Source organism: Brassica napus, chromosome C7 (genome assembly GCF_020379485.1).
Source record: "Brassica napus cultivar Da-Ae chromosome C7, Da-Ae, whole genome shotgun sequence".
In the NCBI taxonomy this organism is placed as follows: domain Eukaryota; kingdom Viridiplantae; phylum Streptophyta; class Magnoliopsida; order Brassicales; family Brassicaceae; genus Brassica; species Brassica napus.
This window is the reverse complement of record NC_063450.1, coordinates 8,223,770-8,249,211: the sequence shown is the minus strand read 5'-3', so window position 1 is coordinate 8,249,211 and position 25,442 is coordinate 8,223,770. Positions and strand designations below refer to the sequence as shown.

The 25,442-nt window shown below is 38.3% G+C and overlaps 1 pseudogene; it reads left to right on the top strand.

Moving 5' to 3' along the window:
- The first annotated feature begins 8,867 nt into the window (after positions 1-8,867).
- Positions 8,868-10,407, top strand: LOC106451485 (annotated as a pseudogene).
- Positions 10,408-25,442: the final 15,035 nt, after the last annotated feature.

Here is a 25,442-nt window from a genome sequence, read left to right as displayed (position 1 = left end):
TAACAAATAAATATTTTGAAATATTTCTTATACGATCCGACATCTTTAAACTTATTCATCAAACAATATAAATAACAAAATAAAACTAATATTTTCATAAAAATAAATTTTGGTTTTTCTCTGACATTATTTTCTTCGTTTATCTGAACAGTAAAAAAAATCATCAAAGTACTAAAATTTACAAACTCTAATAATTTTTTCAATTTTATTATGTACAATTTAAAAGTGTTTAAAATTTTAATTTTAGAAATATTGTCAGTTTTCTCTGGGTTTTAATGGATCAATCAGGGTTAGGTCACAGGTTAATGATATTTTTTTTTTAGATTTTTATCGTGGTTATCAGATTTTTAAATAACGTTATTTTCATTAATTTTGAACCGAATTATATACATATCATCGGGTTTACCGGTTCAACTGCGTATCCGGGTTAGATATGAAAACACTGAATATCTATTTTTAACATAAATATATAGATCAAATTCAAAAAACAATACTTAATAAAAATTCAAAATTCATTAACATAAATACGTAAATCAAAATTCAAAAAATAGTATTTAATACCAACTAACATTTTTATCCAAAAATATAAACCGCATTTTTATCCACGCGGGTCAAAATCTAGTTCAAACAGGTTAGTATATACGATGATAGTTATATTTTAGTGATAGTAAAGTTATAATTAAATGATTAACTTAACTTTCAGCGGTAAAGTTATTCGTTCTTTTGATTTTACTGAAATAAGTTACTATTGGTAGATTTACTGATTGCCAGTGGTGTATCATTTATCAGTATAAAGGTAGACTTTTATGTTTACACATAATAATTATAGATGTATATGCTTACATACACTGATGGTAGATTTGTATGTTAACATCTAATGATGGTAGACTTATATGCTTACATATGATTACGGTAGAGATTTGTATCTTTACATTCAGTGATAGTAGACTTATATGTCTGTATAAAATGTCGGTATTGTTATAAATCATGGAGTGGATTGCCATTAACCAGGCCCGGTTCAAGAGCGGCCCAATACCTAGAAGATGGAGAGACGGCCGAAGCCGTAGAGAGCGGAGAGAAAGAGCCGACTTCAGGAGAGAGAGAGACGGCCACAAAGTTTGGAGAAAAGGAAACTCTTTCCTTTTCCTAATAGATGTAATCTTTCCATTATTATGTATTAGTAGTTTTTCAAATCCTAGTGAGTTTAGGTTTTGGATACTTTCTATTTATCTTCATCTTGTAATCCTTATATAAAGGAACCTCCTTGATCATTAATAAAAACACAGAAATATTCAGTCTCTAAACTCTCTATTTACAACACGTTATCAGCACGATAGACTCCAAAACCCTGAGACAAAACCTAACCTAAAATCCGTCACACAAAAACCCTAAATCAGGCGTAACTTAAAACCGGTCTATCTCTCAAACCCTGCGAAACTAGACGACGAGCCACATATCATCTTGAAGCTCTTGACGAAACGAATCCGTCAGCGCAAACCGTTTGTCGATCCCATCTCAGACGCGCCCTCACTCGCAGGAACAATACACGGCGCCGTCTTGGTCTTTTGGAACCCTAATCCCGAAGAACCCTAAATTGTTCTTGCTTGCGTTCCAGCAAGCTTTGCTGTCTCAGCCTGATACGATCTTAGCTCAGACGATCTCTTACGTCCTCAGCCTCAGCTCAGCTTGCGTCCAGCTCAGACCAAATCCCCGACCAGACGCAACCGTCCGCGAGAAGAAACAAGCTCGCGTTAGCCCTGGGCAACGCGACCTGATAGGAGCCGTCCCGCGTCCGTTCGTCTCATCTCTTCTATGATCTTTGGTGGTCCGGTTCAACCCTACAAAACAAAGGTAATCCTAAATTCTGAGAACATGAATCGAACCTGGTTGTTTTGTAAAGATTGAAACCCTAAAATCAGAACTCTAAAGATGAAAGCCATAGGAAAAATAGATCAAATCCTAAAGAGTAAATCGGAGCTCGAGTAAGTCCGATCTCCTAAACCATAATTCGAGATTGATCCATTGATCAATTAAAATCAAAGTCTTAATGATTTTGAATCTCAAATCAAATTCCCTTGATCAAAGATCAAAGTTTCGAAAACCCTAAAACCCTAAATTGGAAAATCGGTTTTAATTGTTTGATTTGAAACTTGATTGTTTTATTTGATCACCTAGAAAGATTGCTAGGATTGTTTAAACTCGAATCTGAATTGCTTGACTTGTTTAAACTAAAAAAACCTTGATAAGCCCTTGATTATATCATCTCGTGGCCTTGTGGCCTTATTGCCTTCATACTCGAACTTGATCACTACTGATTGATTGCAATTGAACTTAGATCTAATTCCAAGGATGATGAATTGAACTAAAATAGCCGTGTGGCTTAGCTTGGCCGTAAGGCATTGCTTGAATGTTTAAATATTTAAAAAAACACTTAATCTCGATTTATATTCCTAAAGGCTTTGAAACCTTAATCTTAAAATCGAATCCTACTAATGTTTAAACCGAAACCCTAGAATTGATTAAGATTATTTGCATACTTATGAATCTGAATATGGATTGCATTCATACTGTTTAAAAGGAATCGACCAGCATGTAGTTTATAAAATCTTGAAACCGTTTGCATTAAGTAGAACTACATGGCCGTGTGGCTTGATGATTGTTTTGCACCATGGTCGATTAGATTGCTTGATTTTTCATAAATGCATAAGATAGGTTTGTGGCTGAGCTTGTTAATTACCCTGAGGCCACATGATCACATTGTGAACCTAAATTGTGAATGATAATGTGATTCAGATGTCGAAAATCTCAAACAGAGACTATGCAGCCCTTAATCTCTCCGGAGATAACTACTTGCAGTGGGCGCTAGATACAAAGATCAATTTAAGGTTAAAGAGACTTGGTGATACAATCATCAAGGGCAACAATGAGACCAATAAGAATCGGTACATGGCTATAAGTATTATACGCCATCACCTCATTGAAGGTCTAAAAGATCAGTACATCACGATGGAAAATCCACTAGAACTTTGGGATGCTTTACAGCATAGATATGATCACCAGAAAACGGTGTTACTTCCAAAGGCTAGAAACGACTGGAAGAGTACAATTCAGTCTTATTTAAGACGGTTTCGATGCTGAGACTTTGTGGTGAAGTAGTAACCGAAGAAGAGTTACTTGAGAAGACTTACTCTACATTCCATTCATCGAATGTGATACTGCAACAGCAGTACAAAATGAAAGGCTTCGCCACATATACTGATCTGATCTCGTGCCTGCTTCTGGCCGAGGCAAACAATGAGCTCCTGATGAAGAACAGTGAAGCTAGACCTGTTGGAACAGCACCATTACCGGAAGCTAATGAGGTTGAAAAGAAAGAACCCAACGAGTGCAATTACGTCCAAAACAATAAGAGATCACACGGCAATGGCAGTGGTGGTTACAAGGGGCGTGGCAGTGACAATTACTCGAACAGCCGAGACAACTACTCGACCGGCCGGAAAGGAAACCACAATAACCGTGGTCGTGGTTCCAATTATGGCCGTGGCCGAGGTAGTTATGGCCGTGGTCGAGGCGGCATATCCAAACCGTCTTACTCGACCAAATCCGTTTGTCACAGATGTGGAATGGGAAACCATTGGGCCAAGAACTGTAGAACCCCTAAGCACTTATGTGAGCTCTACCAAGAAATTCTGAAGAACAAGAACCCGGAGGCTCACATGGTTCACGATTCCGGATATGAGGCCGATAATGATTCCGACATTGCTAAAGATGACCAGATGGACTTTGAGACTTCTGATTGTCTCAAGGACTAAATTTCGATACGACTTGTCTTATTGCTTTATGTTTTGCTTTGATGTTTCACGATTATATATATATATAATAAGAATTGATGTTGAATTCATTATCTTACCTGATCTTACTTGAACATATAAATGATTTTAAATAGTTGCCTAAAGGGCATAAAACCAAGTAAGAAACCATGAATGGGTATAGTAAGCATAGTAAAGAAACTATGGCTAAGGCATTGCCTTAAAAGGAATTATACACACCCAAAAGAACATGTGACCCATTGAAGTTATAATGTATGGTTTCCAAGTAGAAACAATGGGTAAGGAAGGAAACAAGTTCCTTTAGATTTTAAGAAGAAAAACGCCTAAGACCTTGAAAGAAAGTGGCCGAGACTATACCGATGATCTCTACTGATCAAAACTATGCTACAGATCAGTATGATAAAGAGGCAAGAGATGTGGTAACCATATTGAGATAACACCACGAAATTTAACACTATATGGCATGATAGGATTAGCCATCCTAAAGTCTAAACTTGATGCAAAGATTGAAAAGGCACAGAGTTATCCCGTAAAAGATCTCACGTTGTGAAACATGTACACAAAGGGAAACTCGTTAGGCTTAATTGTCCCAAGCACCATGACCTTATAGTATGGTCATGAGGGGGAGAGAGGATAAACCCATGATCAATACTACAAGTTCGTATACCTCTATGGTCTAAGACCATGTTATATGGCTCGGCCATTACTCGGCCATAAAAGACCATTCCTCGGCCGACTAAAGCCATGATACAAATGGCCAAACCAAAGAGGTCATTACCTAGCTGAAGAGACCATAAAAATAAACGGCTCGACCGTGACTTGGTCGTGACTTGGCCGCATAGTGCAGGCTTGGCCGCACACGTTCCATTACCTATAAAAGGTTCGGCCAAGTAAGCTATTACCTATAAGTTATCGGCCATGTAAACCATTACCTATAAGGATATGACTATAAAGTCTATAAGCTTGGAGACATTATGTTTTACATGTATAGAATGATAATATGATTATATGCATCAGGCCATATAAGTGAGCATAGATATTCCCATCTCAAATTGAATACGGGTCATAAAACCAGACATACACCATCTTAAGAGATTTTGAATAAACCACCACATACATATATGTGCCGTCTAAGATGGAACCTCAGAAGAGGATTGGGAATATATAAGAATAAGATCTTCTCCACGAAATAAAAAGGACCGAGAGCCAAAACATGGGTGATCAAATAGTGGTCAGGTACAAATTGCATGAAACAAATGAATCTGGATATTCGATATTAAAGGAGAAAGATTATAAGCTGGACAAAGAAAGATTAAAAAGTAAAAGAATGATAAGAATGGTTTTAACCATCATTGTCTTGGCAAAGATCCTCGGACTAGAGATTATAATTTAAGACGTCCAAAGAGAGATTATATAAAGCTAGCTAATTGAGAAGCTAATCGAAATGCCAGACACTGACCCTAGAAATGACTAACCAGCTTAGCACCAAATGAATGTCCTAGAAGAGACATAATCAAGTTTCTATAGAGTCTATACAAGATAGACCAAGTGTTCCATAAGATAAAGGAATCTCAGATAGAAAAGAATGGTGCATAGAATACAGATCCGAGATTATAAGAGAAACCATACCAAACATTGAGAAAAGGCTGCGCAGCTACACATCTAAGGTACCAAACCATGTAGTCTTGGGAAGCCAAGCTGCTAGGTAACAAAGGTCCTGGATAATGAAATCTCAAAGTGATCAGATCATGTCTGGAACATAATGGAACCACATGAAAGTGTCGACACACACACACATTTATATAAAGATACATAAAGTTATAGCACTTGAACATAAAGAGATAAGCGAGGATCATGAACCCACGAATGAGTACTCATACAATCATAAAAGATTATAGAGATTAGAAAAGATAAAACGTGGAGGTTCAAAGTATCTAAAAGAGAGATGGGCATATTGGCCATATACATATACAGAAACGCCATCTGATCAACCAGTGAAATAGATGGATCTTGTGAGAAGTAAAGAAACCGTGAGAGATGTACATGATGTAAAGGTGTTCATGTTTTCCTACTAACAGCATTCGATTATAGCTTGTTACACAAGGTACTCACAGAGATCAAAGGAACATATTATAAGGAGATGAACTCCTATGTGGTGGTTGCTGCTACAGATTTTCAAAATTGACAATGGTCTGGTCATAAGAAAGAAATTAGATACAAATGATGTAGTAAGCAGCATATGGATCACTGGATAAGATGAAAGAACAGCTTCGTTCCTAAGCTGATTCATGGACTGAAACATAAAGCAGCTGCATATAGTATGTAAAATAAATTGATCACGCATGATCATTGATCTTGGAGTTGTATAAAAGACAATCCAATACAGTCCATATATTTGAAATTCCTTGTGATTATACTAAACCTAAAAGAGGTTAGTAGGCATAGAATAAATCTATGTGGGTGTCCGATCAAAAAAAAGCGTCCGGCCCCGGCCCTTTAAACTAAAGATGTCCGACTCTGTCCGTCTAAGGGCGCCCGGTTCTTCAGCAAAGAACGTCTGGCTCTTCTACTAGGCGCGTCCGGCTTTTAAGACTAAAAGGCGTCTGGCCCTTATTCTTGATCACGGGCTAGTAGAGACAAAAGATCAACCGGATACAAATGTACTGTAGTCCATAAGCTTGTGAGAGCCGAAATCCATGACCTAACAATATATACTTAGCGTGTGATATGATCCACAGCAACTGAGATCATGAGACGCCATCATCATATATTAAGATAGGAATGCAAAGAAAAATGAATGCGGCATTACCTAAGGCAAAGAAATCGATGTCCACATCCATGAGAGTGTTCGGCAGAGCCATAATAAGAGATTATAAACTCACAGCAATGATCATTGATCTTGAACACTCATGAGAAAAGTAGTGGACATGAACAGACGAGGTCTATGACCCAGACATGAAACGGCCAGATCGAGACATAGGTTCATGATAACCATGTCTAGTACACTATCCATAAGTACTTGGTTTATCCGACCATAGTAAAGAGTTAAGAGTAGACGATCACGTCTAGACTATGGACACATGCAAACACGATTTGCAAAGACCCAATAGTGATCTCCGAGAACAATATGGTTCACATTGTTTAGCACACATGCTTTACCGGGACACTCAATGTCAAGAGACATGAGAAACGACCTAAGAGGTCAAAGTGGTCTAGATACGGCTTAGTAATGAACTTGGCCGATTACTCCCTTCCTACATATACATGAAAGATCACGCATCAGATGCGTAGAATGTAGAACCTACAGTGAGGTTCACATCAGGGGGAGTAGTGCGTGTTGTACTCTTTTTCCTTCATCATGGTTTTGTCCCACTGGGTTTTCCTGATAAGGTTTTAATGAGGCAACATGAAGCGTACTACAAATCCTGTATGGTTATGGCATCCAAGGGGGAGTGTTATAAATCATGGAGTGGAGTGCCATTAACCAGGCCTGGCCCAAGACCGGCCCAATACCTAGAAGATGGAGAGACGGCCGAAGCCGTAGAGAGAGGAGAGAGAGAGCCGACTTCAGGAGAGAGAGAGACGGCCACAAAGTTTGGAGAAAAGGAAACCCTTTCCTTTTCCTAGTAGATGTAATCTTTCCATTATTATGTATTAGTAGTTTTCCTAATCCTAGTAAGTTTAGGTTTTGGATACTTTCCATTTATCTTCATCTTGTAATCCTTATATAAAGGAACCTCCTTGATCATTAATAATAACACAGAAATATTCAGTCTCTAAACTCTCTATTTACAACAGGTATCTTTATATGTTTATATGTAATGATGGTAGACATGCATCATGATTTTTATGATACATAATGAAATTTTTACTGTAAATACTAGGCACGCACGTTCAGATACCGGTTCCGGCTTCTGATTGAGTTATAGGGTTTGGTCTCATAAGTCCATTCAGGTTTTATATATGCTCAGATCGGATTAAGTTAAACATAGTTCGGGTTTGGATATATTTTTTTATTCTATCTAAAACTCATTTTAGATCTGAATTCACTTTGAATTCAAATTATTTTGGTTTGGGTCCTGAAGTTTTAGATATCACATCAAAGTAAACGTAGAACTGAATATGTGAGGTACTTTTTCAGATTTTGAAAAATATTTCTGATTCTAATTCGATTGTGTGTAAGATTTTTGGATTATTCAGATATTTAGAATTATTAGGATATCTATTCGGATCCGGTTAATAACACTTCAGATTCGGATATATTTTATATCATCTTACATAATGTATTCACGTAATTCTAACACTCGTATACAAATTCGGTTTGAATCTCAAGTTTTAAATAATTTTGCCCACCCCTAGCAAATACTGATCATAAAAGCCGATTGATATATAAATCTGCCATCATTTAAAAACAAAAATTACAATAATTTTACTAGTAAAATATAGCTACAAATCCTAAACATAAATGCAAGTCACAAATGCTAGTCATAGATATTTTTCTAACCATGTGATGGTGTCTAGTGGTATGCGAGTTTTGGGTTGCTTAGCAATCCGGGTTCGAAGCCGCTCCATTATATTCCATCATGTAGTCACTTGGATATGGGCTTGTTGGTAAGAGTTCGTTTGAATATCCGGAGAGAGCATCCATACACTTTCTTTTTGGAATTAGTCTAAGTCTTTCTATAGATCCGAGACACCCTTAAATTAATAAAAAGAAAATTACTATTAAAATCTTTCCTTTATTACTAGTTTTTGTTTCTATGTTTTTATTATATATTTTAATGTTCTTGACATTTAAAATTTTCTATATTTTAATTATTTTTAAATATTTTAATTATTTTTAAATATTTAACTAAAGCATAATTCTTTAACAACAGCTTAAAAAATAATGGCACCAAAGCTCTCTTGGTCAAATCCTCAAGACCCCTTCTAAGATGAAAACGCGTGGGATCCATCAACTTTGATAAAGACCTTTCTCTTTCCTAGTAAAGATCACAAACCTCCAAAGTATTCAGAATAGTTACACAATAGAATGTTAGCAAGTTACACAATATGGCTTTGCATCTTTCTTTTGACTTGGTCTGCTCCCTCAAAACACTGCCTCATCACACAATTTTTTTTCTCTTAACAGATTTGGGTCCAAGTGCTGTATATAGGTGAGCATTCTATCAACTAAGTGATATCACCACCAACGACATTTTCACTTACACAGCTTATAAGATAACTAAAACCTGGTACGTGTTCTTAGGGACAGTGAGAGATATGTCAAAAGAGATTCAGCTGCCAGGTTTCAGATTCCATCCAACTGAGGAAGAGCTTCTTGATTTCTACCTCAAGAACATGGTTTACGGGAAAAGATGTAAAGTGGAAGTAATTGGTTTTCTCAACATTTATCGTCATGATCCATGGGACTTACCTCGTATGTACTAGTATAATTGCTTTCTTCATTTCTATTATTATAGCTCTTTTTCTCAATAATTGTTTTAATAAAGTCTTGACTTTCGATCGCAGGTTTATCAACAATTGGGGAGAGGGAATGGTATTTTTTTGTGCCAAGAGAAAGGAAGCATGGAGACGGAGGGAGACCAAGCAGGATAACTGAGAAAGGATATTGGAAAGCAACTGGGTCTGATCGTAAGATCATAAGCTCGTCTGAGCCAAAACGTATGATTGGGCTCAAGAAGACTCTTGTGTTCTACACAGGAAGAGCACCAGGAGGAACCAAGACTGATTGGGTCATGAACGAGTTCCGGATGCCTGATAACCTCACCTTACCAAAGGTACTTTAAGCTCGGTTCTGAATCAGTTATGCGACCTAGAAACAAATTTGTTTCTCATCTTGTCTTGTCTTTTGATCGCAGAACGTTGTGCTTTGCAAGATATATAGAAAAGCCACTTCACTTAAAGTATTGGAGCAAAGAGCAGAGATGGAAGCTAAGATGAATCAAACACGCCCAAGCTCTCCTCTCTCGTCTTCGGAGACGAATTCTTTAGCTGGAAAGGAGGAAGACGTGATGATGACCTCGTTCCCTTTTCCTCAAGCAGAAGCCATGAAACAACCAAACCACATCTTAATGCTTCAAGAGCATAACGAAAATGCTAAGAACAAAGAGAAACAGAGAGAAGCCGAGAGAAAACAACCTTCTTCATCACTGAAACTGCCATCTGGGGTCTTACCAATACCCGAGCTGCAGCTACCTAAACAAGGATTCGAATTGGGACAAGACCAGTTCTTGAGTATAAGCCCATGGCTGCAGAATCTTACACCTATAATCAACCTATTATATTTTTAGTTATGCGTCGAAGAATCTCGTACTAAGATTTAATTATTCTTCAGTGTTATCCTCCTTCACCAGCGAAATACAGAACTTTTCGGATGTAAGATGTTTGGCCTTAGCTTAAGAGTTACCAATAGTAGTAAGTGACTCATACGGATATAAAAATTTACAAAATAATCAAATTATATGTATTTAGTGTGTATTTTCATTTGTTGATCAATTTAAAATTATTTTATACTATATATGTATAAAAAGTAAATCTAATATTATGTTTAAATAAAATCATGTTGTTATGCCAATTTTATGTGATTTAATGTATAAAAATTAGATTAGTTCAATTTTCTTTTTTCATTATATTAGAATACATATTTTAAAACTAAATCATAATTTTTTTTGGATTAAATATATTAAAATAATATTATTTAAATTATATTAGTTCGATTCATCGTATTTATTTTTAAATATATTTTATAAAAATATTTATCGTTTAATATATTTTTTAGGAGGAAGAAAAATAAAAAAAATAAATGTTAACTTAATTAGAATTTCAGTAATCATATAATCAGTGATATTATAAAAAAATATCAGTGATATTCTGAAAAGTCTTAAACATATTTAAATATTTATAAATAAATTTATCATGATTAAAAAGTATTGATTCTCCCAATTTAAAACTGAATAATTAGAACATTTTATTTGAAAATTAGTAAATGTTTTTAATCCATAAATATTTTGTTGATAAATATTTCATAATTATTAAAAAATATATAAAATGAAATAATATATTTTGTATAATTGACTATATATATTCTACAATATTTGTATAAGTGATTAATTGTTAGACTAATTCTTATTGATCCATTATAAATATATTGTTGGAGGCATCGGTCACATTGTTTGTGTGACCGGATTGGTTTTTGATGACAAAGGTGAATTGCTGGAGAAAATCTATCCACAGAGCATGATATGCCAAAATTTTGTCTTCATTTCCTAAGTGTTTGAAAGCGTCATGATCCTTGTATAAAATAAACTCTTGATGGAAGAGATAATGGTGCCTATTCTTGAGAGCTTGGACTATGGCGTAAAACTTACCGTCATACATACTACAACAAGCACGAGATCCTGAAATATTTTCACTATAGAACGCAACAGGTGGACTATTCTGGCTAAGAACCATGTGTAACTTGATTTTAAAAGCATCTCAATGTAGTTTGAAAACTTGTGTAAAATCTAATAAATAGCTAAAATATGACCTGAAACCAAGTGACTTTTGAGTTCTTCGGAAGCTTCATTAGCTTCTGAAATCCACAGAAAAGAGATTGCGTTCATGCATCCTGTAAGGGGAGACACTATATTACTAAAATGATGAACGAACTGACGATAAACGAAACAATTCCGTGGAAGCTGTGAACTTCGCTAATTGACCGAGGAGTTGGCCATGACTTGATTGCTTCGACCTCAACCGAATCTACTTTAAGGTCCTGATTAGATACTATATAATCTAAGAACATAACATGATCAACACCCAACACACACTTATGCTGTGCATAAAAAAATATTCACGTCGTAGTACAAGGATGTCCTGTAGATGTGACACGTGACTATCCACATTGGTGCTAAAGATCAAAATGTCGTCGAAGTAGACTACCACAAACTTTCCAGTAAAAGGACGAAGATATTGATTCATAACTCTCATGAATATGCTAATTGCATTCAACAATCCAAAAGGCATGACTATCCATTCTAAAACTCCTTCCCATGTCTTGATAGCTGTTTTCCATACATCTCCCAGACGAATACGAATTTAATCGTACCTGCTTTTGAGATCAATCTATGTGAATATGGTTGCTGCTCCGATCTGGTCAAGAAGATTATCCAGTCTTGGTATGTGAAACTGATATAGTGTCATAAATTTGTGAATGGCACGATTATCAACACACATACGTCAAGTACCATCCTTCTGAGGAATAAGTAGAGCTGGAAAAGTGGTTGGACTTGTGCTTTGGTCAAAAGTTCTTCCACTTGTATTTGCAGTTCGTCATGCGCTTGTGGGCTCATTCTAAAATGAGGTCTATTGGAAAGTATTGTGTTGGGGGCCAAGTCGATGTGATGTTGTATGTCCCTAAATGGTGGGAGATCACTAGGGATTTTATCAGGAAAGATATCACTAAATTCAGTTAGTAAAGGAGCGAGGGTTGTCAAGATGGTGTGATACGTTGATGGAGTTGATGGCGAAGCAATGAGTGCCCAAACAATGGCATTAATTGCTTCTCGAAATCTGCTTTTGGTAAGGTTAACAATGTGTTTTTCTGAAGCAGACTTAACAGGACTGTTGTCAGTTCGAGAACTTGGTTCATGTTTTTCTTTAGATTAAAGTAAAGTGATAGTTCGATCCCCAAAGAAGAAGCTGTACGTGTTTGTTTTGCCTTGGTGGACTACGTCACGATCGAATTGCAATGGGAGACCAAGTAAGAGGTGACAAGCGTCCATCGAAATGACATCGCAAGTTGTTCAATCCTTGTAATTGCCTATGCAGAAAGAGAGGAAGACTTGCTTGGAGACTTTAATATATGTACCGTTATTGATCAAAGGGAGCATGTAAGGTGACAGATGAGGAGTGAAGTCCAAGCCTAATATATGTGCGTCTTGTGAGATTACTTTGGCATAGCTTCCCAAATCTATAACGAGCTTAGAGATTCTGCAGTTGATGGTGCCTGTTAAACGAAACAGGTTAGTGTGTACCATGATTCTTGCAAGGCCTTGGGAATAAGACAGTTCTGACGAATGACCAAAATCAAACGGTATCACCCTGTAAAATGTCGGTATTTTCTTCATTTTAAGCCTCACAAACATCAAAAATTGGATTGCCGTCTGCTTCACGAATGATGAGACCCCGATTTGTTTGCTTAGGACATGCCCTTTGGATGTGTGTCCGTTTTCCACATGAGAAGCCAACAAGAGCGTTTGTCAAGATGGTCACGAGTTTGCGATTGATTTGGAATTGGTTCCTGGTTTCGGAAAGTTCAAGAATGGAGTTTCACCGTCCGAGGAAGTTTGACCTGAGTTGTTGCCCGTGGAGGCGGATTGAAAGAAAGGGCAAGATGTTGAGGTCCACTTCGAGCGGAATGGAACAATATTGAAATTGCTCGTTGCGGAGCCTCTGAAACAGAGATCCGGTTGAATTGAGCTAGCTCCACTTTTAACTAAGCTCGTAAACCTCCGATGAAGTGAGAGATCAGTTTCTTTCGGTTTCACCCGAAGTCATCCTAGCTTTCATAAGAAAAAATTATGTTGCATATTCATAAACCGATCGTGATCGTTATTAGGGAATCAATCATGTCAATGATTGATTTACGTATCATTCTAAATAAGGCTACATAATATATTAGCATTTACTCTGTTTGTCAATACCCTAGTATGCAGTCGAGTATATAAGGTCATCATGTAATTTGTTCATATTAATATATATTCTTTACAACCTTACATGGTATCAGCAGCCACCCGATCTCAAAAACACTAAAAATCTCTTTTTCTTTCTCACGATGAGTTCCTCTACAAACACGTTCCCAACTAGTGTGACAGAAACTATCAATGTTAATGCTCAAACCATCCTCACGGTGAACATGTCGAACGATACTAAGCTCACTGCCAGCAATTACCTCATGTGGAGTCTCCAGATCCACGCTCTCTTTGATGGCTATGATATTGCTGGTCACATTGATGGCACCACCGTCGCTCCTCCGGCCACAATAATCGTTGATGAACAAGTCTCTGTCAATCCAGCGTTCACTCTTTGGAAACGTCAAGACAAACTTATTTATAGTGCTCTTATTGGCGCTATCTCTGCTCCACTCCAGCCTCTGGTCTCTCGCGCCACCACGTGCTTTGAAGCCTGGACAACACTCGCCTCCACCTACGCCAAGCCAATCCGCGGGCACATCAAACAATTGAAGACATAACTTAAAAACTGGAAAAAGGAGAGCAAAACTATTGATGTGTACCTCCAAGGAATCACAACGCGTCTTGATCAACTCGCCATCCTTGGTAAGGCAGTAGATCATGAAGATCAAATTGATCTCATTCTTGAGGGTCTTCATGAAGACTACAAACCTGTCATAGACCAAGTTGAAGGTCGTGACGCTCCACCATCCATCACTGAGCTTCATGAACGACTTCTTAATCATGAAGCAAAACTCCAACTCACAGGAGATGCCATTCTTCTTCAATCTCCAGTCACGGTGAATGTAGCTCAGAACCATCCCAACTCCAACTACCGGCACCCGTCTAAACAGAGGACAAACAACAACAACACTCAGTGATCATCGCAGTCACACCAACCACAATGGAACTCCTCATCTCAAGGTTCATGCTCGGACTCAAGAGGACCACGACCCTATCTTGGACACTGCCAAATTTGTGGAACGCAAGGTCACAGTGCTAAGCGATGCTCGCAACTCCAGACCTATCAGCGTCTCAGCAACAATCAAGCCTCTTCACTCAGTGGAACCCGCGTGCCAACTACATCGCTGCTGCACTTTAAAACCCCTCCAACTGGATCATGGACAGTGGCACCACTCATCACATTACTTCTGATATCTCCAACCTCGCTTTGCACCAGCCATACCAGGGTCACAACGATGTGATGATAGCTGATGGTTCCACAGTGCCTATACAACAAACGGGTTTCTCCACTCTCTCAACTCCCATTCGTCCTATTGCTTTGCATAATGTATTAAATGTTCCTCATATAAACAAGAACCTCATATCAGTCTATAGACTATGTAACTCTAATGGTGTCTCTGTGGAATTTTCCCCATCCTCTTTTCAGGTGAAGGATCTGAAAACGGGAGTCCGGTTGCTATGCGGCAGAGCTAGAGATGAACTATATGAGTGGCCTCTGAAATCGCCTAATGTCAATGTGGCTTCCACCTATCCAAGTTCAAAGGCAACTCTCAGTTCATGACACTCAAGATTGGGGCATCCATCTACTTTTATCTTAAACAATATTGTTTCCAGCTTTACTCTTCCAGTTTCTCTATCTTCTCAAAAACATTTTTCTTGCAATGATTGCCTCATCAATAAAAGCCATAAACTTCCTTTTTCTCATTCATCAATCACCTCCACAAAACCCTTTCAATATATCTTCTCAGATGTATGGACATCTCCTATCCTATCTTCGGATAACTACAAATACTATCTAGTAGTTATAGACCATTTCACAAGATACTCATGGATGTTTCCTCTTAAACAAAAATCCCATGTTAAAGACACTATTATTGCCTTCAAAAACCTTGTTGAAAACTTCTTTCAGACAAAGATACTAACCTTCTACTCTGATAATGGGGGTGAGTTTGTGGCTCTCCGATCATATTTTCAAGCTCACGGCATCTCCCACTATATATCTCCACCGCACACTCCTGAACATAATGGCATATCCGAAAGAAAACACCGCCATGTTGTCGAAACGGTAATGAGTCTCCTCTCCAAGGCCTCGGTTCCTAAGCAATACTGGCCATTTGCCTTCGCTGTTGCGATTTACCTCATCAATCGCATGCCAACACAAAACCTAGAAATGCAATCTCCATTCCAGAAGCTCTTCGGCAAGTCACCCAACTACACCAAATTGCAAATTTTTGGATGCGCCTGCTACCCCTGGTTGAAGCCGTACACTCGCCACAAACTAAAGGATCGTTCCAAACGATGTGTCTTTTTTGGGTACTCGGCGACGCAGAGTGCTTTTCTCTGCTACGATTCTGACAATGATCGGCTGTATGTATCCAGACATGTGCAGTTCGATGAGAGCTCTTTTCCATTTTCTACACGACAAACCCAATCCTCATCATCAAAAGTTCCAACTGAGCCTCCGCCATACGCATGGCCACCAGTGTCTCCGATTCTCTCTGTTTTGCCGCACCGACCCCCATCGGATCCTCACCAGAACAGCACACCAACAACGGCTCAGCTCACGGCGACTCCGACACCTCAGGTATCGTCCTCTAACTCTATCTCGACTTCTGCTTCTCCCTCTTCTGAGCCCACTGTTCCAACTCAAAATGGGCCGCAACCCACGGCCCAGATACCCCAACATACCCAAACACAACTAAACCCAACTCCAGCAAATTCCATGGCCCAAACTATTCCAGAAAATACCCAAACACATACCAGCCCAAACCCACAAAAAGAGACCTCACATAACTCGGCCCAATCCTCACATCAAATTCCATAAACAACTCTCCGAACTCTGCTTCGACATCCTCTGTTTCCTCTCAACCACCGTCTCAGCCACAAATCCAAAACAATCACCCGATGTCCACAAGAGCTAAAGCTGGAATCTCCAAACCCAACACCAAATACCTCTATAACCTTAAACTAAACAAACAATCTGAACCCCGTACGATCACACAAGCTTTAGCTGATGAGAAATAGCGACAAGCTGCCACCGCCGAGTTCAATGCCCAAATCCGTAACCACACTCGGGATCTTGTTCTGCCTCCAACATCACATCACACGATTGTCAGCTGTCGATGGCTTTTCACCACCAAATATAATCCTGACGGATCAGTTCGACAACCCAAAGGTCGACTCGTCGCAAAAGGCTGCACTCAACGCCCAGGACTGTGTTATGCTGAAACTTTCAGCGCTGTCATCAAATCAACAACCATCCGTATTGTTCTCGGTGTTGCAGTGAACCACAACTGGCCAATCCGTCAGTTAGATGTCAATAATGCATTCCTACAAGGCACATTAACAGATGAAGTCTACATGTCTCAGCCTCCCGGTTTTGTTGATGTTGATCGACCACACCATGTCTGTCGTCTTCACAAGGCTCTCTACGGTCTTAAACAGGCTCCCAGAGCTTGGTATGTAGAACTTCAAACTTATCTTTTGAGCACTGGTTTTACTAACTCTGTTTCAGATACTTCACTCTTCATACTTCACAAAGGCAAGTCAGTCGTCTATATACTGGTCTACGTGGATGACATTCTGGTCACCGGCAATGACACAAACGTTATCCAACAAATGCTTAATTCATTTGCCAATCGCTTCTCTGTCAAGGATCATGAAGAACTACACTACTTCTTCGGCATTGAAGCTAAACGAAGTCAGAATGGTCTTCTTCTCAGTCAGCGCCGATACATTCTTGATCTTCTGGAACGCACTAATATGACAGGAGCAAAGCCCGTCTCCACACCGATTGCAACGTCTCCAAAGTTCTCCTTACGTTCTGGAACCTCTCTCTCTGATCCAACTCAATACAGACAAGTTGTAGGGAGTCTACAGTATCTTGCATTCGCACGTCCTGACCTCTCTTTTGCTGTCAACCGTATGTCCCAATTTATGCACGCGCCAACTACAGATCACTGGTCCGCAGTCAAGTGCACTCTTCGTTACTTGGCCGGCACGACTGATTATGGGATCTTCTTACAGCGTGGCAACTCACACATACTTCATGCCTTCTCTGACGCTGATTGGACGGGTGATGCGGATGACTATGTATCCACAAATGGCTATGTAGTTTACATCGGACAACATCCCATATCCTGGTCAGCGAAGAAACAGAAGACTATAGCTCGATCGTCAACAGAAGCAGAATATAGGTCTGTTGCAAACACGTCCTCAGAGCTCAAATGGATCTCCTCTCTACTGCAAGAACTCGGCATCAAAATGTCTCAGACTCCTACTATCTACTGTGACAACGTCGGGGCCACTTATCTCTGTGCCAATCCTGTCTTCCACTCACGCATGAAACATGTAGCTCTTGACTATCATTTCATTCGTCATCAGGTTCAATCTGGTACCTTACGAGTTGTACATGTTTCCACCCGCGACCATCTTGCTGATTCTATGACTAAAGCTCTACCACGCCCACTCTTCACAACATTCCGAAACAAGATTAGAGTTGCAAGAACCCCACCATCTTGAGGGGGTGTATTAGAGAATCAAACATGTCAATGATTGATTTACGTATCATTCTAAACTAGGAGTTTTGCCCGCATATGCGGACATAGTTATTTAATAAATATTTATTAATAAATATATTATTAGTTTAAAGATAAAAATAAATAAATAAATCATTAAATTTATACTATTTTATGAATCTTTCAATTTCTTAATTTCTTATTTTTTATTGATTTAAAAACATTATTTTGGATAACAACACTAATATATTGTAAATATGTTGTTATCTTGAACAAATTTTTATTATATTAATTTATAAACAATGATATATTTAAATAAACAAATATATAATTGTTAATATAAAATGATGTTATTAAACCAAATTCTATGAATTAGAATAACCTACAAAATCTCAAAATAGATCAAAAGCATAAGAATCTTAAACCAAACACAGGTTTACATATTATATTATTCAAAGTAGATAAGAATATTGATATATGTATAATTATATTGTGAAATACTTCTTATAATAATTGAATAAACACTCAAGCAGAACAATTATGTTGACAAACAAAACATTGATATGTAATGTATATTTGAGAAATTTTTAATTTAAACAAAGTTATAATTCCTTAAAAATATTGGAAAATTAAAAGTAAATAAAGTAAATTTTAAATTTTCATAAATATAAGGTACTTGTTGTAAAAAAAATATTTTGAAAATATTCTTTTTTGAAAGTTATTCTTACAACTGGATGATAACAATAAATATTTAGTAAAAATAAAAACAAAGAAATATTAAAGTTTCAACTTAAATAACAAATACAAGTTATTCTTGCAACTGAATGATAAAGAAAAAAAATGAAAATAACACGAAAATCACGTTAACAAACAATATATAAATTAAATTTATTGTTACTGTTTATATGCTTATTTTTAGTATTTTAATACTAAAATAAATTTAATAATTTTTTAAAATATGCCATGACATATTATGTTTATAAAAAAACTATAAACCAATTTTTTTTTTATATAAAACTATTTATAATATTTTAGTATAATGCTAAATCTAGTTATGATATGTGTATATCTAATACTAATTATAAAAATAAATAAATAAGAAATAAAGATGTCGATAAACACAAAATAAATACATGAAATTATCTTCTTCTTCTTTTTCAAAAACGTTTTTCATTTATTTTTGAGATATTTTTATTTTTATAATATTATTTTGAAATCAGTTAAATAATTAATTATGTAATTTATTTATTAGATATTAAAACTTTAATTAGTCAAATTAAAATTAAAATTGTTTAATGACTAAGCCTAAAATCATGGAGAACATGATAAATAAGCAAATTTACTTCTCAAATAATAGTATTGATAAGGCTACATAATATATTAGCATTTACTTTGTTTGTCAATACCCTAGTACGTAGTCGAGTATATAAGGTCCTCATGTACTTTTTTTTTTTTTTTTTTGTTTTGCTTAATTCCTCATGTACTTTGTTCATATTAATATATATTCTTTACAACCTTACAATCGTTGTCTTAAGTTTTGTAACTTCTTGTACAAGGTACATTCATAGTTGACTGGTAAGAAATCTCAAATCATGTGTTTAATCAAGCGATCTCTTGTATTTATACAAAGTTTTTATCTTGTCGTCGAGACTCTTTAAGCTGTTGCCACCAAGCCATAGCTCATCCTTTGACGCGTGTTGCGACAAGGGAAACCCTAACATCATCCAGAACTTAACGAAACTCAAGAACTTCAACCAGTCAATGAAATCCTCAGGGTGTAAGGTTCCGTGAAATTACAGAATATCAGAAAAAATCTGGACTCCTAACGATCCTGAGGTCCTTATCGTTGATCATGATCATCTCTGCGAATGTTTTATTTCTTGTTTTGATGGTTGACATGTCGCCCTTGTTTTTTGTTAGGATAGCCGTTGGGATTGTGTTTATCTAGAGTAGATAATCATGTAATATATTAGAGATAAGTACTCTAATATAAGTCGGTAGAAAGATAAGGATGATCTCCTATTGTAAATATGTATATATTGAGCATTAGTCTCAGGTTGAATAGACAGAAAACATTCATCAAATACTTAGTTTATCATGGTATCAGAGCAATAGATCCATCTTGAACGATCTTATTGTTTCATCTGACAATTTTCATTTGTGTTCTTGTCTCTCAACGTAACAATGGGAGACGACAAAGTAGTGATTGCCGGCGTGACCGGAGAGAAGGGTGCAAGCTCCCCTTATTCCTTGTTCTCGTCTGATAACCCTGGAGCGCTTATCACATCAGTCCAACTTAAAGGTGAAAATTACAATGAGTGGGCAACAGAGATGATGAACGCTCTACAAGCCAAGAGGAAGACAGGCTTCATTGATGGGACACTAACGAAGCCACCGGAGGGACATGCCGATCTCGAATCACGGCTGAGTGTGAACTCTATGATCGTGGGTTGGTTGAGAACATCAATCGAACCACGCGTTAGGTCGACTGTGACGTTCATCACAGACGCTCATAAACTTTGGGAGAATCTCAAAGAGAGATTTTCGGTTGGAAACAAAGTTAGGATACATCAGCTCATGTCCAAGCTCGCTTCGTGTAGGCAGGATGGAGACGCTGTGATCGACTACTATGGTCTTCTTGCAAAGATGTGGGAGGAGCTGCAGACGTACAGACCTCCACCAGCGTGTACTTGTGACGCAGCTGCCTTGTACGAGAAGGAAAGAGAGGACAAGAGAGTCCATCAGTTTGTTATGGGTCTGGATGAGTCCAGATTCGGACATGTAGTTACGGCGATCATTGAAGCTGATGTATTGCCGGACCTTGGTAAGGTTTATAACAAAGTAGTACGAGAGGAGGATCGTTTGAACTCTGCCAAGAGTAGAGAGCAACAACAAGATGCTGTAGGGTTTGCAACTCGTCGTGAAGGGAATAATGTGGATTCACGTGATGATTCTAGTCCACAAGGAGGACAAAACAGAGGACGAGATCGAGTCTGTTCTAACTGCGGGAGAAGTGGCCATGACAAGAGTGCTTGTTGGCAAATAATTGGCTATCCAGAATGGTTTACAGAGAGAGGAGGAAGAGGAACCCGTGGTTTATCCAGAGGGGGAGGTCGTAGCGGTACTTCGCGTGGAAGAGGACAGTCCAATGCGGCTTACGCCACAAACGCTAATCAGTCTAATGTGGCTTACGCCACCAATGCTAATCCAACAGGGGCCTCCTCGCCTGAGATAACGCTGGAACAATGGAGAGCCATCTCTCAAATACTCAATGAGAAATCAAAGAGTTCCGAGAAGTCGTCTGGTAAGAATATGGGTTATGTGATACTTGATACTGGGGCTTCGCACCATATGACAGGAGACATAAGGCTCCTGAAAGATCTTAAGGAGATATCTCCTTGTAACATTGGTTTTGCAGATGGAAGTACTACTGTGGCAAAGTCAGTAGGCGTGTTGCCTCTGTCTGATCGTATATCATTGCACGATGTGCTATATGTTCCAGATTTAAACTGCTCCCTGATTTCCGTATCAAAACTCTTGAAGCATTCGAATTGTTTCGCGTTCTTCACTGATACATTGTGCGTTTTACAGGACCGGTGTTCGAAGACGCTGATTGGAGCAGGTGAGGAACGTGGAGGGGTGTACTATTTTACTGATGTTAGAGTCGCTCGGGTCAACAAGGCTGTGAAGGTGGAGAGTTCAGTCCTGTGGCACAGGCGATTGGGGCATCCAGCTTTTTCTGTTTTATCGTCATTACCTTTGTTTTCTGGTGTTGGTGTTTCTGATTCACACACTTGCGAAGTCTGTTTTAAGGCTAAGCAAACTCGAGAATCTTTTTCAGAAAGTTCTAATAAAACTAGTGATTGTTTTGAGTTGATTCACACCGATGTATGGGGACCGTATCGAGTAAAATCTTCTCATGGTGCATCTTATTTTTTAACTATAGTAGATGACTACTCACGCACCGTATGGACTTTCTTATTGCTTGAGAAGTCAGACGTAAAGAGAATGATACAGAGTTTCTGTCTCTATGCTGAGACTCAGTTCGGAAAAACAGTAAAGAAAGTTAGAAGTGACAATGGTACTGAGTTTCTGTGCTTGTCGGATTTCTTCAAATCTAAAGGGATCATACATCAGACTTCCTGCGTAGCAACTCCACAGAAAAATGGTAGGGTTGAGAGGAAGCATCGCCATTTGTTGAACGTTGCACGATCATTGTTGTTTCAGTCGAGTATGCCGGTTAAGTTTTGGGGAGAGGCAATTCGGGCTGCAGCTCACGTGATCAATCTTACTCCAACAAAAGTTCTGAATGGAAAGTGTCCTCATGAGGTATTATTTGGGTCAGCTCAGTCGTATTCAGACCTCCGCGTGTTCGGGTCGCTTTGCTTTGCACACAAGAAACTGCGAGACAAAAACAAGTTCGTCTCTCGGAGTAGAAAGTGTGTGTTTGTTGGATATCCGTTTGGGAAAAAGGGATGGCAACTGTATGATTTGGAAAACAATGAACTTTTCGTGTCTAGGGACGTGATTTTTAGAGAAGAAGAGTTTCCCTTTTCAGAGACGGTTTCAAATGAATCAACACCACTAGTTGCGATGGAGACATTTGATGATGTGATCCTATTACATGAAGAAGGTGATGGGAACGTTGGAAACAGGGGGAGTAGCTCTGTTTCAACTGAGAAAGATCAAGGTGTTACCTCAGTCTCTGAAGACCCCGCAGTGATAGAAATTGGGCCAGAAGTTGTGCCAGAAACAGAGGAACAGAGAAACTCGGATACTGCAACGGTTGTGAATCCAGTAGTTGTGCCGGTAACAGAGGAACAGTTGGGTAGAGGACAACGTATCAAGACACCGTCCGTTCTACTCAATGACTACATCACTTATAACGCAGTTTACGACAATAGTACACCTCCCGCTCTCACCTCAAATCACTCCTACAGCGTCTATTTCGAGCCGGTCACAGGTAAGACATTGTACCCTCTTACTGAGTTCATCTCTGATGATGCCTTTTCTGTAGGACACAAAGCTTTTGTTGCAGTTGTGTGTTCTGAAAGAGAACCAAAGAATTTTACGGAGGCAATGCGAGATAAGAGATGGAGTAAGGCAGTGTACAAAGAAGTTGATGCACTTGAATTTTCTCACACATGGAGTGTGGTAGACCTACCTCCTGGTCGTGTTGCTTTGGGTACAATGTGGGTGTTCAAGATAAAATATAATGCTGATGGAACTGTGGAGCGGTTCAAAGCAAGATTAGTTGTGCTTGGAAATCGTCAGAAAGCAGGTTCTGACTACGATGAGACTTTTGCTCCTGTTGCGAAGATGACAACAGTTCGAAGTTTATTAAAAATAGTTGCTGCAAACAACTGGGAGGTTCACCAGATGGATGTGCACAATGCTTTTCTTCATGGTGATCTACATGAAGAGGTTTATATCAAGCTTCCGCAAGGAGTTACCAGTTCTGAACCAAACAAAGTGTGTAAGTTACACAAGTCGCTTTATGGGTTGAAGCAAGCGCCACGGTGTTGGTTTGAAAAGCTTACCAAAGCGCTTATCAGGGCTGGTTTCGTTCAGTCTTACTCGGACTACTCGTTGTTCATATACTCTCATGGACACGTCGAGATAAGAGTACTGATCTATGTTGAGGATCTGATTATATGTGGGAATGATGGAGAAGCGATACGAAAGTTTAAAAACTATCTTGGAGAGTGTTTTCATATGAAGGATTTAGGGAGGCTTAAGTACTTCCTTGGTATAGAAATTGCACGAGGGAAGGAAGGTTTTGTGATTAGCCAAAGGAAATATGCGTTGGACATAGTGGAGGAAACGGGTCTTACTACTTCTGCACCTGCCGCAACGCCAATGGAACAGAATCATCACCTGGCAACTGATGATAGTGCTTTTCTCACTAAGCCAGCGCGTTATAGACGACTTGTTGGACGTCTTATTTATCTTGTCAACACCAGACCTGATATATCCTATTCTGTTCACATACTCTCTCAGTTTATGAAGAAGCCGCGAGAGAAACATATGGATGCAGCCCTCCGGGTAGTTCGTTTCCTCAAAGGAACCATGGGTCAAGGAATATTGCTGAAGGCAGATACAGACCAGCGGTTATCTATTTACTGCGATGCTGATTGGGCAGCATGTCCAATGACAAGAAGATCTTTGATAGCGTACGTAGCCATGATTGGAGGGTCTCCAGTGTCTTGGAAGACAAAGAAGCAAAATGTGGTATCCCATTCTTCGGCTGAGGCCGAGTATCGGGCAATGTCGATTGCTACACGAGAGATAGCTTGGTTGCGACAGCTGTTGATTGATTTAGGCTTTGCACCACAGTCTCCCGCGCGTCTCTTTTGTGATAGCAAGTCTGCGTTACACATAGCATCGAATCCGGTGTTTCATGAACGCACCAAGCACGTAGAGATCGACTGCCATCGAGTTAGAGATGCTCTGAAATCCGGGTTATTGACATGTTCGTATGTTGGGACTAAGGAGCAGCTAGCAGATGTTTTGACGAAGGCTTTGGGAAAGGTTCAGTTCACTAAGCTTATGTCCAAGTTGGGCATTTCTTATCCGCATGCTCCCACTTGAGGGGGAGTGTTAGGATAGCCGTTGGGATTGTGTTTATCTAGAGTAGATAATCATGTAATATATTAGAGATAAGTACTCTAATATAAGTCGGTAGAAAGATAAGGATGATCTCCTATTGTAAACATGTATATATTGAGCATTAGTCTCACGTTGAATAGACAGAAAACATTCATCAAATACTTAGTTTATCATTTTTCATTGTGTTTCTCAACAAATAAGTTGTCGACCATATCTTCCTCAACTTATGCTTCAAGTGGAGCATTGTGTTGCTGAGGTTGATGTTGCTGTCGATCTCCCGGATTATCATGTTGATTGCGTTGCTGTCGATATCCCGGATTGTCTTTTACTAATAAGAAAAGTCCTAAGTCCTTAAGTAGGGGTTATTGGTTGTTGTATTTTAATGGATTTGAAAATCCGAACTAAATCTAGTGTTATTGGTTCTATGATTTTCAAATCTGTATTAAATCATGTGTTATTGGTTTAATGATTCATAAATTCTATATCAAATCAAGTGTTATTCAATCGTACGGATTTACTAATATATTTGATTTAATAATGGATTTGAATGGATTTGTTAGTTAAAAATACAAAGACTCAAATCCGAAAGAAAACTTAGATTTATAAATAGTATATGGATTTCTAAATCAATCAAAATATATAAACCAATAACACCTCCTAAAGTATTAGAATCTAACCTCTTATTCATAATTTGTTTTGTAAATAATACTAATATTTATCTTAAAAAAGAAAAGTAAAAAAACCAAAGCTTTCCAGGAATAAGAATATATGCTGCATCACTTGACAAACTCATCCAGTCTTCCTTT